At 35.6% G+C, this 15,073-nt stretch overlaps 3 pseudogenes; all 3 read right to left on the bottom strand.

The window, feature by feature from the left end:
• Positions 1-2,342: 2,342 nt before the first annotated feature.
• LOC131946328 (large ribosomal subunit protein uL11-like) lies at positions 2,343-3,109 on the bottom strand (annotated as a pseudogene).
• A 7,146-nt stretch (positions 3,110-10,255) lies between these two features.
• On the bottom strand, positions 10,256-11,326 carry LOC131946327 (large ribosomal subunit protein uL11-like; annotated as a pseudogene).
• A 725-nt stretch (positions 11,327-12,051) lies between these two features.
• Positions 12,052-13,368, bottom strand: LOC131946326 (large ribosomal subunit protein uL11-like; annotated as a pseudogene).
• Positions 13,369-15,073: the final 1,705 nt, after the last annotated feature.

The raw sequence follows: 15,073 nt of genomic DNA, 5'->3' as shown, positions 1-15,073 counted from the left end.
ACACGCTATTTCCTTCCAAAAATTGACAAGACACCTTTTATGGAATTTCAATGTTTACATACATTGAAAAGGCATGCGTTCTAAGATGTCCAAAAATTACCAGGATAAAAATAGATTTGACCTACATATTTAAATAGAGTTTCAATTCAGCGTTTAATACGCTTTGAATTCCTAATTGCTAATTTATTTTAGACTTGCTGTTTACATCAAAAGAACAGATTGAGTGAACATAAAGCCTAATATATTTTTGTTTAGTGCATTCTAAAGGCGAAAATTCCGGACGTTTACAAAAATGTAGCAAAATAAACTTACGGTTTGTTTGTCATTCAACTTCCGTTCTTGTCTGTTTCATCTGTTCGCGTGTTTTACACTTTTTACCTGTCACATGTCCTACTGTCCTACTGTCCTGCTGTCCTGCTATCCTCCTGTCTTGCTGTCCTACTATTCTGCTATCTACTGTTGTACCTTACAGGTAGCCGATCTTCGCAGAAAAACCTAAAACACCTGGAAAAAGTAAGATACCAGTCGATTCTCCTTCCTATAGCCTTTGTGAAAAACGGCAAGGCTATTTATTAACTGTACTCAGATGTAGTTCTAACCCTAGCACGAATTCTTACGTTTACCCTAATTCTATCAATGGCCCTGGTCTTAACCTTCGCCCGAATCATGACTTTAGCACCAACCCTAATCAAAACCATCACTATATGTTTTGCCGCTATCGTCCATTTAGGCTTACACTTAAGTTTATGGCTAGGCTTTATGTTAACGAAAGAGCTCGTATTTAAACCTTAGCCTGTTGTATCGCTATTGGAGAAAATGGTTATATCAATATGTATGGGAGGCAAATATAGACATTTCTGCCTAAATAAACAGACACATAACTTCATTACCCTAAACAAATGTTTCTTAACCTGTGTTCAACCGAACCCGAGGTTTTGATGAGTCAGTCTCAAGGGTTTCTCGAAGGTCTAAACACACACTCGACACATATGTTATACGATTTTATTTTGTCAGTGCGGACTAGAGAAATGGTTCGGTGAATGCTCATATAAAACTGATGGGGTTCGGTACCTCTCAAAAAGGTCACGAACCACTGCCCTAGACAGCGTATTAGGCGATGTTAATAACTGGTTGTATACAAGATACAAGCCGATGATGAAAACTGTATTACTAAAGCGAACATGCAAGGCAAACTGACGCTGTTTATTACATGTCTGAGGCGGAAAAAATACATGATTGAAATATTAACACAGACTTTTCACTTCCTCTCCCGTTGCTTTTTAAACCAATAATGGGAATTTAGGTGGAAGAATTTCGAAACAAATTGAAATCTTAATGTTTCTTACTAAGTGCCTACAAGCAGGCCTACTTGTTCGCAAATAATCCTTTTTTCTTGAAAATAATATCATTTATTGATTCCTTTGTATATTTAAAACATGTTTTGTTACTTTGTTACCATAAATTAAAAAAAATACAACCTTCAAAACATTTTTTCATTAATTAAAAATAATTTTATTTTAAACTCATTTAAAAGTCATTGAAAAAAAAGGTTAATACAGTTTAAATTTTTTAAAAACTATATTTAACTTAACAAATGCATTTTTAATTAATGTTGCAGAAAATAAATTTCCTTTTAGGCCCACAACCCTAATAGACCTACTACCAATATTATGCTACAGGTACAATTCTCATAACACATCTTAATTACACATTATTTACCTCTAATTAGAAATCCTTGTCTGACGAATGTTAAATCAGAAAAGCTTGTAAAAAAGGAAAATATTTGTTTGTAAAATAAATAAAAAAATAACCGAAAGATTGTGTTTGAAACATTCACACAGTCAACCATCAGGATGTAAAACACGAACAAGCAACTCTGTCTTTGGTCAAAGAATTAGCGGCCTTTTACTGTCAATGTTGCATGACCTCCGACCCTCCCTCCACCGCGTGATTGAAGATCCGCGAAGCCTTGAGAGTACAAATGACGCAGTCAGAACGCAAGGCCGTTACAAGGGGTTCTATTTATAGACCTAAGGCGTGAAAATTTCAAGGTTGGCTCCACTCTTAATTGTTCTAATTTGTGTTGTTTATATTGGGTTTAGAAGTTATTTATCGTTTCTTTGAGACATTTTGTTTCGAGGGTGAAGTGGGGCGGGGCAGAACTACAAATTTGATATAATAATAATACTTAAATATGAAATTTATCAACTGCGCTGTAAAGGTGCTTATTTAAAGGGAGAGTGGAGTGGGAAGTAAAAATGAAAGGGCTTTTAACAAATACAGAAAAGAACTTGACAATGTCACCCTAATCTACCAAGTAATTTTTTTTAAAAATTTCTCATTTATTCATCTGGAGCTTCTACGTTTCCACATTGAGACGGAAGCTTATCAACGGTACAGTCTATGGACTGTACATTTCCTAACACTTCTTTTACAGTGCCAGAGAGTTCCTTAACCATGCTGCGAGAACGCATTTTGTTTAGCTATCTTGATTCTATCATCCATTGTCAAGTTGCCATTATGCTTGACCTGTTTAAGCTTCTGTCTCTGTGAGATTTGTTTTAATGCATGAATGATTAGGGCTGAAGCACCAGGAACAACCTCTACTTTTAGCTTGTCTGTTCTGTACTACAAGCTTTACTGTAATTTTGAGACCTTTCCAATCAGCTGTTCCCTTCTGAATGTCATCACCAACTTTCATTGGAAAGGAATGTCATCACCAACTTTCTTTGGAAAGGGATGTCATCACCAACTTTCTTTGGAAAGGGATGTCATCACCAACTTTCTTTGGAAAGGGATGTCATCACCAACTTTCTTTGGAAAGGAATGTCATCACCAACTTTCATTGGAAAGGAATGTCATCACCAACTTTCATTGGAAAGGAATGTCATCACCAACTTTCTTTGGAAAGAAATGTCATCACCAACTTTCTTTGGAAAGGAATGTCATCACCAACTTTCTTTGGAAAGGAATGTCCTCACCAACTTTCTTTGGAGACAAGCCCAAGGGTCCAATCGTAGGAGCCAGTGATGATGTCGCTAGTACTTCCACCCCCAACAGCTCGGCAGTTTACTATGAAGGATGCACCTGAATTTAATTTAGGAGGCATTCTAATCCACTTAGGCGACGGTTGTTATGTTGAACTAGTCCTGATAGATGATACTTTTATTTTATTTTTTTTATATTTTTTTATATTTTCGTATTATAGTTTTCATCATCGGCTTTTGAGGACTGATACAGATTTACAATAGTAATATTTCTTTCTTACTTGTAGCCTGCTTTCATTCATTTAAGATGGTTTACTTATACATAGATCTAATACAAAACTTCTAAATATAAAAAACAAAAAAAAACACAAAAAAATCCCTGAAAATGCAAATGTGTAATTAAATGATGATTCAATGGATTTTTTCCCCCTCGGCGCGGTGGGTGAGGGGGGGGGGGGGTTGAATTTAGGTTTTTAAGAAGAGCTGAAATAAATGTGTGATTACAGAGAATTACAATGATATAAATGTTAAGCAATCGGAAAAGTTATGTTATTACAACGAGACACATCAAAGCAAACATTCATCCCTTTCAAACATCTATATCTATACAGTCCTCAAATAATTGCTTTTTTTTTGTTTTTTTTAATTCATTTTTATTTACGTAAAATGGTTGTTATTAGTCTCTAAGCCAGGGGTTACCAACCCTGTGCCCGCGGGCGCCATGGCGCCCGCTGAACGATTCGTATGTGCCCGCCTCTCACTATTCGACAGAGACAGAATTTTTTTCATACACATTGTTTTAAAATATGATTTATTTTTATTCATGTGTTACAGTTTTAATTTAATTTTTTTTTTTTTGACTGCCTAGGTTTATTAAATATGTTCGATACTTGTCCCAACTTGTCTAGCGGCGAGCCAGACTGCACTATTTACGCTAGCCTGGAACGGCTAGTGCCATTTGCACATCACACCTTGTACACGCAGAAAAACCGAACTTTGAAATGCCAATGAAATGCAATGCCAAATATCACATTGACTTTATTATTTTTTTTTATTAAATGTTTTCTTTGTATTTATGTGTTTTGTTTACTTTCTTTACGTTTTGTAAATACATTTCTCTGTGTGTATGCAATTTGAAAAAAAAATGCCAAATAATGTTATTATTTTGAAACAATTTTTTTATTATTTATTAATACATCATAGAAAAAATAAATTATAGGTAAATGACAAGTTATGAAAGGAGTTTGTCGAGTTAAAATAGGTGGTGCCCGCCACCCTACCGATATTTTAGAATTTTTTTTTTTATATTTTAAAATGAGTTCTAGATTCTAGAGTAAAAAAAAAACCCCGGTTTAATGCAAAGCCAGTACTACACTAATTGCATTTTCTCTTATTTGTATATCGTAACTATTTCACAATATAAGGGTTTAGAATTTTGATAGCGGGCAAATGATTTTTACATTTGAAAAGTTTTTGAAAATTGTTTTAAACTATCATACACAATGTTTAATTTATAGTTGATTGAATGAAACAGAATAATTAAATTTATTTTTACCTTTAGACTAAACATATTTTTAAATTATTTTAGCACATTATAGAAAGATTGTTTCCCTTTGGTTTTTTTAATTTAATGAATGGAAAATAAGCGAAAATATTTAAGTAACAATACAATTCTATTTTCTATTAATTTCATACATACATATCTAATTCCTGCCTAAATTTAAAGACGTTTAAATGTAAGAGGTCATCCACAAATGACGCAAAACTCGTATGTGGAAGAAAGGGGGGGGGGGTTGGGGGATTGGAGGGTTTAAAAATTAAAAAAATAAATAAAAAAAAATGCATCTGCAATTCGGGGGGAGGAAGGTTATTTTGAAGTGTGACATCATTTTAGGGGAGGTGTGTGACTGTGACGATGTGTGACGGAGTAGAGGTTAGGCTTTTTTGCACACACACACACCTGATTTAAAAAGTTGAATTAGAAAAAAATTACGTGTCGTCCCGTCCATTTATATATATATATATATATATATATATATATATATATATATATATATATATATATATATATATATATATATATATATATATATATATATATCTTGAGCTCCAGTATTCCTGTGATTAACTTCATATTGTCCCTTTAAATCTGTATTACAAACGTAATGATTATCTATTGCATTTGTCGTCCTCAGCGTATCGAACCTTTGCATTGTTTTAGCATCGATTCCACTTTCTACGGGAAAACCGATTCTTTTGGAGTTTGCCGTCGAATATCAAACCTTTCAACGATCTTAAGATGAGAAAAATGGTTCAACAAATTTATGATTTACGAGCCGACCCGCGGCATTTCACATGCATATCACATGCCGCTATTTAGTTGTTTTATTTTCTACTTTTCAGTAATTCATCATTTGTGAATTCGACAGTACCAATGCTGCCACTGAAAATATTTGCTTTAAAACACTATCAGTAGGTCGTTAAGAACGATACTACCCCCACCCTCCTTTCCCCCAACCCCTACCCCCACCCTCCTTTCCCCCAACCCCTACCCTACACCTCCCCTTGTGAAAGCAGCCTCCTGTAAGTTTAAAATCGTTTCAAACTAAATTATCTGCCTCTAATAGCCGTCACTAAACCCGGCTCTACGAATGTCAACATTTAGCGTGAACCACAGCTCACCAGACTATGTAGGGGTGGGGAGGTAGGGAGCGCACTTACAGCTTGTTTTCTAGCGTTTCCCAGAAGAGAATTATATAGATAGATTTTTAGAGATAAGCAGTCACAGCAGGATAAGTAAGGTATATTTTTAGACGTGTATCCAGAACTGTTAAATATGACAGGTCTCAGAAAGTCGTTAAGCGAATCTTTAGCAAAGAACATCACCAATGGACGTTTCAGTCAAGACATTTTTTCTACAGGTAGCGGGTCGAGGGTACCAAGGACATAAACAGCCCTATCAACTGATCAACAAAAAACAACTAGCGTTGGGTTACCCGACATGTCTTTAGTATCTGGAGATAAATCGTTACAATGATTGCGTGAAATATTACCAGTGTTTTCAGGCTTTTTTTCTCTATTTTTTTTGGGGGGGGGGGGGGGGGGGGGGGCACCTGCATTTTTTCTTCTATATAATATTTTTTTTTCTTTTTCGCTCGGGGATGGGGGTGGGTGGGGGTAGTTTTGCTTGGGGGTAGAGGGTACACGGCCCATTGCCTGAAGAGATGCCTGAGCAACAGTGAATATTTCTATTATGAAAACATTACTTTCTCTGTCTAACATTGTGCAACCCCCCCCCCCCCCCAAAGCTACGTAAAGTCTCGATAAGGGGAATAACTAGACATTTTTAAGGAAGAAATCCATATACATGCATTACCTCCCTTTTTTACTATATATTCCATCCCGTCCCTTTCACGAATAACTTTCAAAAATAATTATCTGCCCTTTATTAGAGTACATGCGTGGGTTTGCAAGTGTGAAAACACAACTGAAGACAACTCATCTTATTCCATCTGCAATTGATCGAGAGATCACTTAAACTTTGTTATCTCCCCTTTTATTATTGAATACACTCACTTTTAAACTGATTGTTGATGGTTTATTTAACGTTTAATTGGACTGTAACATAAATCATCATAAAGTCATCATCAGCATTATCATCATCTTCATTCTCTTTTCCTTTTTGTGCCTAAGAAACACGGAGCAGATGAAGTAGAAGTAGACCTAAGCATATAAGGGATAGTGTGATTTCCACACACGTGAGTCAGGTACTCAACAGAGCTGGGTGGACTCAGGGACGTTCTACAATCTACAGAATCGAGCAACTGATCCTAACGAGATTTTTCGATATCCTGATCAGTTGCAAGGTCTGATATACGACCACGTCACCCAGTGGCGTAGCCAGGAATTGGTCATGGGAGGGGTTCAAACATTTTTCCATATGCATACAATCATATATATATATATATATATATATATATAGGGGTAGATGGGAGGGGTTATAACCTCCCCTAACCCCCCCCCCCTTGCTACGCCACTGACGCCATCCCATCGAAACGACAATTACATATTCTTAATCAACGACCAAGATAGTTTTCAGGTGTATTAAAACATTTCTTCAACATAACTTACCTTAGTTACCTTAGGTTACCTTGCAAAGTTATCTTCCTTTTTTCTTATTGAACATAGTAACCTTTAACTTAATTTTGCATCATTAATTTAATGTTCGACCGGACTGAAAATGTAACATCTAGTAGTGTCGTCTCGACGTAATTTACAACTGAACGATTCGTATGTGCCCGCCTCTCACTATTCGACAGAGACAGAATTTTTTTCATACACATTGTTTTAAAATATGATTTATTTTTATTCATGTGTAACAGTTTTAATTTAATTTTTTTTTTTGACTGCCTAGGTTTATTAAATATGTTCGATTCTTGTCCCAACTTGTCTAGCGGCGAGCCAGACTGCACTATTTACGCTAGCCTGGAACGGCTAGAACCATTTGCACATCACACCTTGTACACGCAGAAAACCCGAACTTTGAAATGCCAATGAAATGCAATGCCAAATATCATATTGACTTTATTATATTATTTAATTAAATGTTTTCTTTGTATTCATGTGTTTTGTTTACTTTCTTTACGTTTTGTATATACATTTCTCTGCGTATACAATTTGAAAAAAATAAGCCAAATAATTTAATTATTTTGAAACATTTTGTTATTATTTATTAATACATTATGACTATAAGAAATTAAGAAAGCAAGTTATGGGAAAATGACAAGTTATGGAAGGAGTTTTTCGTTTTAAAATGGGTGGTGCCCACCACCCAACCGATATTTTAGAATGTGCTCTAGAATTAACAATTTTTTTTTTTTTTTTTTTTTTTTTTTTTAAATTCATAATTTCTTTTTTTTTTAATAACAAAATTGTTTTTAAGTAAATGATCAAAATAATGCATTATTCAAAAGCAGATGTTATATACAATGACATGACATTTTTTAAAAAGATCAACCTTATAAACACAGTGCACACAAACTAGCATATTTATTGTATTAAAATAAATATCTTTTTCTTTGTGTAGTTAATGAAAATATGCAGGTATGAAATACAAATGTTAAAAAAAACCTGTAAAGTATTAACTAACATAAATATTTAATAAGTATAAAAACTTTTGTGCTTGTATATACACATAAAAATAAAGAGATATTAACATAGTTTTCATCTTATCTATAATAATAGTTTCGCTGTCTGTCTATCTGTCTATCTATCTATCTGTCTGACAAGAACGCTCTAGAGAAAAGACAAGCAATTTAAAAACATGCATAGTAATTCGAAAAACGAAGTATGACGTCGACACATTTAGCGCACAGAGTAGAAAATAATCTCAAACCCAGAGAGTGCACACAGTTATATGACGTCATTGATTATCGTGTAAACATTCAATACAAAGGCAATTTGGTCTAATCTAAGTGGTTTGCGTGAAGAGTTTCTTGCATACAATTCTTCGGGTAGGGGCGAAGCCCCACCCCCCGCGTAAGAACGTCTGAGCCCCTCCCCCTCCCCAACTCAAAAGAAATTTCCTCATCGATACTCTATAATAAAATTAATGTGTCTAATCTAAAAAGTGGTTTTCTTGCAATGGGACGGTAGACATGTTTTTTTTGGGGGGGGGGGGGGGGGTGGAGGGGTGGGGGGGGGGGGGGTTTGTGTGGGGGGGGGGGGGTGTGGGGGTGGTGTGTGGGGTGTGGGGGTGGTGTGTGGGGGGTGGGGGTGGTGTGTGGGGGGTGGGTTGGTTTCAGTGTTTCTTTCAGACTTTTTCCTCCCCGGAGAGGGGTGGGGGTACTTGAAATTTTCGGGGGCGGGGGTAGAATTTTCTGGGAGGGGGCGGACACTGGAAAAAGTATATAATTATATTTCGTTGAATGGGACGGTAGACATGGTTTTTTTTTGGGGGGGGGGGGCGGTGGAGGGGGGGGGGGTTGGAGGGGTGGGGGTGGGGGGGGGTGGGGGGGTGGGGGGGCGGTGTGTGGAGGGGGTGGTGTGTGTGGGGGGTGGGGGTGGGGGGGCGGTGTGTGGAGGGGGTGGGGGGTGGGGGTGGGGGGTGGGGATGGTGTGTGGGGGTGGGGGTGGTGTGTGGTGGGGGGTGGGGGTGGTGTCTGGGGGTCGGGGGGGGGTGGGGGTGGGGGTGGGGGTGGTGTGTGGGGGGGTGGGTTGGTGGGGGTGGTGTGTGGGGGGGTGGGTTGGTTTTAGTTTAGAGAAAAGAGACAGCACTATCAGCCTAGCGCCCGTTGTACCCTTCCTCAACGGGCCATTTTTCTCGTTTTCTAGAAAAATAGCCACCAAAGAAGAGAAACAACTGGATAAATTGTTAAAACTTTATCTGAATAATCTTAATAGCTGTTGTCATTCTATACAATGGGAGTGAAATGCTGAATTCCTAAGGGATGCCTTATCAAAAATGAAACTAACTGAAATAGTAGCATGCAGTATATAGCTACAATAACACTTTAAATTTGCTGGCATCTCTCTAGAACAGGGGTCGGCAACCTGCGGCTCGCGAGCCGCATGCGGCTCTTTTGATATCAAGATGCGGCTCTCCAGCTCCTTGCCCAAATACTACTAATCTTAATAAAAAAATAAAATATTGGAAATAAATAAATGTTAGTGGCTCTTTAAAACCCGGGAAATTTTGAAAATTGTAACTTTTGGCTCTTCCGCTTCAAAAGGTTGCCGACCCCTGCTCTAGAATTAACAAAAGGTTGGTAATCCACTGTTTCATGAAATGAAAGTGATATTGTTGTTGTATTTTCTCTTATTTATATATCTTAGCTATTTCACAATATAAGGGTTCAGAATTTCGATAGCGGTCAAATAATTTTTACATTTGAAAAGTTTTTGAAAATTGCCTTAAACTAACATATACAATGTTTAATTTATAGTTTAAAGAATGAAACAGAATGATTAAATTTATTTTTACCTTAAGACTATACATATTTTCTATAATTTTAGCACATTATGGAAATATTGTTTCCCCTTGGTTTATTAAATTTCATGAATGGAAAATAAACGAAAATATTTAAGTAACAATACAATTCTATTTTAGTTAAAGGGGAAGTGGATTGTGAAGTAAAAATTAAAGGGCTTTTAACTAATACAGAAAAGACCTAAACAGTGTTCCACCTCCTCTACCAAGTAATTTTTTTAAAAGAAAATTTCTCATTTATTCATCTGGAACTTCAAGGTTTCCACAATGAGACGGAAGCTTATCAACGGTACAGTCTATGGACTGTGCATTTCCTAACACTTCTTTTACAGTGCCAGAGAGTTCTTTAACCATGCTGCGAGAACGCATTTTGTTTAGCTATCTTGATTCTATCATCCATTGTCAAGTTGCCATTATGCTTGACCTGTTTAAGCTTCTGTCTCTGTGAGATTTGTTTTAATGCATGAATGATTAGGGCTGAAGCACCAGGAACAACCTCTACTTTTAGCTTGTCTGTTCTGTATTACAAGCTTTACTGTACTGTTGAGACCTTTCCAATCAGCTGTTCCCTTCTGAATGTCATCCCCAACTTTCATTGGAAAGGAATGTCATCACCAACTTTCTTTGGAAAGGAATGTCATCACCAACTTTCTTTGGAAAGGAATGTCAGCACCAACTTTCTTTGGAAAGGGATGTCATCACCAACTTTCTTTGGAAAGGAATGTCATCACCAACTTTCATTGGAAAGGAATGTCATCACCAACTTTCTTTGGAAAGGGATGTCATCACCAACTTTTTTGGAAAGGAATGTCATCACCAACTTTCTTTGGAAAGGAATGTCATCACCAACTTTCTTAGGAAAGAAATGCCATCACCAACTTTCTTTGGAAAGGAATGTCATCACCAACTTTCATTGGAAAGGAATGTCATCACCAACTTTCTTTGGAAAGGAAAGTCATCACCAACTTTCTTTGGAAAGGAATGTCATCACCAACTTTCTGTGGAAAGGAATGTCATCACCAACTTTCTTTGGAAAGGAATGTCATCACCAACTTTCTTTGGAAAGAAATGCCATCACCAACTTTCTTTGGAAAGGAATGTCATCACCAACTTTCATTGGAAAGGAATGTCATCACCAACTTTCTTTGGAAAGGAATGTCACCACCAACTACCTTTGGAAAGGAATGTCATCACCAACTTTCTTTGGAAAGGAATGTCCTCACCAACTTTCTTTGGAGACAAGCCCAAGGGTCCAATCGTAGGAGCCAGTGATGATGTCGCTAGTACTTCCACCCCCAACAGCTCGGCAGTTTACTATGAAGGATGCACCTGAATTTAATTTAGGAGGCATTCTAATCCACTTAAACGACGGTTATTATGTTGAACTAGTCCTGACAGATGATAATTTTTTATTTTTTTTACGTTACTAATTTTCATTTTTTTTTGTTTTTGCCTCAGACATGTAATTTACAGCATCAGTTGTGTGTATTCGTCACTATAGTATTACAGTTTTCATCACCGGCTTGTGAGGGTTGGTACAGATTTACAATAGTAATATTTCTTCTTACTTGTAGCATACTTTCATTTATTTAAGATGGTTTGCGTTACTAAAATAATCTTTATATGTTGACAAACAGTGTGAGGACTGATACAATTTATATTTTCTCTTATTTCTATATAGTAACTATTTCACAATATAATGGTTTAGAATTTTGATAGGGGTTAAATAATTTTTACGCTTGAAAAGTTTTTAAAAATTGCCTTAAACTATCATACACAATTTTTAATTGATAGTTGATTGAATGAAACAGAATAATTTAATTTAATTTTATCTTATGACTATACATATTTATTATATTTTTTGCACATTATAGAAACATTGTTTCCCCTTGGCTTTTTTAAATTTCATGAATGGAAAATAAACGAAAATATTTAAGTAACAATACAATTCTATTTTAGTTAAAGGGGAAGTGGATTGGGAAGTAAAAATGAAAGGGCTTTTAACTAATACAGAAAAGAACTAGACAGTGTTCCACCTCCTCTACCAAGTAATTTTTTTAAAAGAAAATTTCTCATTTATTCATCTGGAACTTCAAGGTTTCCACAATGAGACGGAAGCTTATCAACGGTACAGTCTATGGACTGTGCATTTCCTAACAGTTCTTTTACAGTGCCAGAGAGTTCTTTAACCATGCTGCGAGAGCGCATTTTGTTTAGCTATCTTGATTCTATCATCCATTGTCAAGTTGCCATTATGCTTGACCTGTTTAAACTTCTGTCTCTGTGAGATTTGTTTTAATGCATGAATGATTAGGGCTGCAGCACTAGAAACAACCTCAACTTTAGCTTGTCTGTTCTGTATTACAAGCTTTACTGTACTGTTGAGACCTCTCCAATCAGCTGTTCCCTTCTGAATGTCATCACCAACTTTCTTTGGAAAGGAATGTCATCACCAACTTTCTTTGGAAAGGAATGTCATCACCAACTTTCTTTGGAAAGGAATGTCATCACCAACTTTCTTTGGAAAGGAATGTCATCACCAACTTTCTTTGGAAAGGAATGTCATCACCAACTTTCTTTGGAAAGGAATGTCATCACCAACTTTCTTTGGAAAGAAATGTCAGCACCAACTTTCTTTGGAAAGGAATGTCATCATCAACTTTCTTTGGAAAGGAATGTCTTCACCAACTTTCTTTGGAAAGGAATGTCAGCACCAACTTTCTTTGGAAATGAATGTCATCATCAACTTTCTTTGGAAAGGAATGTCTTCACCAACTTTCTTTGGAAAGAAATGTCAGCACCAACTTTCTTTGGAAAGAAATGTCATCACCAACTTTCTTTGGAAAGAAATGTCATCACCAACTTTCTTTGGAAAGGAATGTCATCACCAACTTTCTTTGGAAAGAAATGTCAGCACCAACTTTCTTTGGAAAGGAATGTCATCACCAACTTTCTTTGGAAAGGAATGTCATCATCAACTTTCTTTGGAAAGAAATGTCAGCACCAACTTTCTTTGGAAAGGAATGTCATCACCAACTTTCTTTGGAAAGGAATGTCTTCACCAACTTTCATTGGAAAGGAATGTCTTCACCAACTTTCTCTGGAAAGGAATGTCATCACCAACTTTCTTTGGAAAGAAATGTCTGCACCAACTTTCTTTGGAAAGGAATGTCATCATCAACTTTCTTTGGAAAGGAATGTCATCACCAACTTTCTTAGGAAAGGAATGTCAGCACCAACTTTCTTTGGAAAGGAATGTCATCACCAACTTTCTTTGGAGACAAGCCTAAGGATCCTATCGTAGGAGCCAGTGATGATGTAGTTAGTACTTCCACCTCCAACATCTCGGCAGTTAACTATGAAAGATGCAACTGTTTCTAATTTAGGAGGCATTCTAATCCAATTAAACGACGGTTGTTATATTGAACTAGTCCTGATAGATGATACTTTTATTTTTTTATTTTTTAAAATATTTTTTTTCTTCTTTTTTTTTTTTTTTTTTTTTTTTTTTTTTTTTTTTTTTTTTTTTTGCCTCATACATGTTATGTGTGTATTACAGTTTTCATCATCGGCTTGTGAGGACTGATACAGATTTACAATAGTAATATTTCTTTCTTACTTGTAGCCTGCTTTCATTCATTTAAGATGGTTTACTTATACATAGATCTAATACAAAACGTCTAAATATAAAAAAACAAAAATTAAAAAAAAACCCAACCTGAAAATGCAAATGTGTAATTAAATTAATAATGATTCAAGGGATTTTTTCCCCCTCGGCGTGGTGGGTGAAGGGGGGGGGGGGTGGAATTTGGGTTTTTAAGTAGAGCTGAAATAAATGTGTGATTACAGAGAATTACAATGATACAAATTTTAAGCAATCGGAAAAGTTATGTTATTTCAACGAGACACATCAAAGCAAACATTCTTCCCTTTCAAACACCTATATCTATACAGTCCTCAAACAATTGCTTTTTTTGTTTTTTTAATTCATTTTTATTTACGTAAAATGGTTGTTATTAGTCTCTAAGCCAGGGGTTACCAACCCTGTGCCCGCGGGCGCCATGGCGCCCGCTGAACGATTCGTATGTGCCCGCCTCTCACTATTCGACATAGACAGAATTTTTTTCATACACATTGTTTTAAAATATGATTTATTTTTATTCCTTTGTTACAGTTACAGTTTTAATTTTAATTTAATGTTTTTTGACTGCCTAGGTTTATTAAATATGTTCGATGCTTGTCCCAACTTGTCTAGCGCAGAGCCAGACTGCACTATTTACGCTAGCCTGGAACGGCTAGAGCCATTTGCACATCACACCTTGTACACGCAGAAAAACCGAACTTTGAAATGCCAATGAAATGCAATGCCAAATATCACATTGACTTTATTATATTTTTTAATTAAATGTTTTCTTTGTATTTATGTGTTTTGTTTACAACTTTACGTTTTGTGAATACATTTCTCTGTGTGTATGCAATTTGAAAAAAAAATGCCAAATAATGTTATTATTTTGAAACAATTTTTTTATTATTTATTAATACATCATAGAGAAAATAAATTATAGGTAAATGACACGTTATGAAAGGAGTTTGTCGAGTTAAAATAGGTGGTGCCCCCCACCCTACCGATATTTTAGAATTTTTTTTTTTTATATTTTAGAATGAGTTCTAGATTCTAGAGTAAAAAAAAATCCCCGGTTTAATGCAAAGCCAGCACTATACTAATTACATTTTCTCTCATTTGTATATCGTAACTATTTCACAATATAAGGGTTTAAAATTTTGATAGCGGGCAAATGATTTTTACATTTGAAAAGTTTTTGAAAATTGTTTTAAACTATCATACACAATGTTTAATTTATAGTTGATTGAATGAAACAGAATAATTAAATTTATTTTTACCTTAAGAATATACATATTTTCTATTATTTTAGCACATTATAGAAAGATTGTTTCCCTTTGGTTTTTTTTAATTTAATGAATGGAAAATAAACGAAAATATTTAAGTAACACTACAATTCTATTTTCTATTAATTTCATACAAACATATCTAATTCCTGCCTAAATTTAAAGACGTTTAAATGTAAGAGGTCATCCA

This window comes from Physella acuta, unplaced genomic scaffold (genome assembly GCF_028476545.2).
Source record: "Physella acuta isolate Inbredline_101_S28 unplaced genomic scaffold, ASM2847654v3 ptg000553l, whole genome shotgun sequence".
NCBI lineage: Eukaryota > Metazoa > Mollusca > Gastropoda > Physidae > Physella > Physella acuta.
Note: the sequence above shows the minus strand (reverse complement) of the source record. Positions and strands in the feature narration are given on the sequence as shown.